We start from the raw sequence: 2,052 nt of genomic DNA on the forward strand, positions 1-2,052 counted from the left end.
ATCTGACGTAATTTTCGAAAATAGACCTTTTCAAAGGCGAATGTTTCTTTAGAAAACCGTAAAAAACTATCCGAAATAGTGCTCTCTACGCTAACGCGAAATAACTTATCACCTACCATAACGTAGCCTACTTTCTGCCTATACGCAGAATAAGTACCACCGTGCATACGCGAGAATCCGTATGTGCTACTGTGACGGATCAAACGTTATGGGGGTAATTTTGGGATGTTGGAATAATATTTTCAAAGTACTGGGCGTACTACAGAGTCACACAAACACGCGTTGTCACCCCGGAAACGATACAGAACGAAATAAGCACATCTGACGTAATTTTCGAAAATAGATCTTTTCAAAGGCGAATGTTTCTTTAAAAAACCCTAAAAAACTATCCGAAATCGTGCTCTCTACGCTAACGCGAAATAACTTATAACCTACCATAACGTAGCCTACTATCGGCCTATGCGCAGATAAGTACAACTGTGCATGCGCGAGAATCCGTATGTGCTACTATGACGGATCTAACGTTATGGGGGTGATTCTGGGATGTTGGAAAAATATTTTCAAGGTACTGGATGTGCTACAGAGTCACACAAACACCTGTTGTCACCCCGGAAACGATACAGAACAAAATAAGCATATCTGATATAATTTTCGAAAATAGACATTTTCAAAGGCGAATGTTTATTTGAAAAACTCTAAAAAACTGTCCGAAATAGTGCTCTCTACGCTAACGGGAAATAACTTATAACCTACCGTAACATAGCCTACTTTCGGCCTATGCGCAGAATAAGTACCATTGTGCATGCGCGAGAATCCGTATGTGCTATTATGATGGATCTAACGTTATGGGGGTGATTTTCGGATGTTGGGAAAATATTCACTAACATAACTTGTATGTAAGTGCAACCACGCCTGTTAATGAAACAGATAGGCAACCCGTTGTATTGATCTGCATGTTGATGCAACACTCTGTATATTGGTTATTTTCGATTATATACGAGAGATAGCTCTCTCTCGTACAATAACATCTCTTACGAGATCGACTCTTTTATTCTTTCTCAACTTACATCTTAGAGAATTTATAAACATTGTGTTGCGAGATTACTGTCGAAGCCTCGGTGGCCGAATGGAAAGGCGTCCCGCCCGGAAAGTGGGGAGGTTCCAAGTTCGAGTCCTGGCGGAGGCAGTTTTTTCACAACATAATATAAGGGATCTATTTGAGTCATTTGTTTAATGGGGGTTTGGGATTTTAATAAAAATATATATTTAAAAATTGGGACTCAAGGATTAGTTTAAATATGGAAGGTAATTCTCCACGTACGATAATTGAAGAAAAATTTCGATACGTGCGTTTAACATACTGGACAATTTTATCCTCCCACAGTCATATTAATATTAAATAAAGTAATATTAGTATTTAATAGCACTAAGACATCCGTGCTTGCTCTTTATGTGCCGTTAATTTCTCACTATTAGTTTATATTTATTACGTTTATTTGCGTTAATATTCGTATTTTGCTCCTACTTTCTTAATGATCCGATATGAGAATAACACGTACCGGCTACTCATAACAATAAACATTTCATGACAGACATATTTACGGCTATATATGATCAACTTTGAAAGAGTATTAAATGTTTTTTCCATTCTTAGCAGTGCAATAAATTCTCTTTGAAATGTATGTAGTAATATTTATGTCATGTACATGTTATACAGAATGAATAGTAATGGACATTTGCATTTTGATGTCGGAAATGTTCAAAAATCTCGGGAGTCAACACACTTAAGGTTATTAAAATCTCTAAGACCTTCGAGGTTATATAAAGGGTGTGTTTTGTTTTAAATAATATTCGAAATTTGCTAGGTGTATATGTATGAAACTTTATTTTAAGTGTTTTGTTTTGTTTTTTGTTTCGTTTATTTCAAACGATTTGAGATACCAGATGGACTATTAATTATAAATAAATGATGTGCAAGTGATATACGTAGAAAAGTAGAAACATATATATATATATATATATATATATATATATATATATATATATATATAT

Source organism: Odontomachus brunneus, unplaced genomic scaffold (assembly GCF_010583005.1).
Source record: "Odontomachus brunneus isolate Ranch 3 - 2012 unplaced genomic scaffold, Obru_v1 Obru_scaffold_050, whole genome shotgun sequence".
Classification (NCBI taxonomy): Eukaryota; Metazoa; Arthropoda; class Insecta; order Hymenoptera; family Formicidae; genus Odontomachus; species Odontomachus brunneus.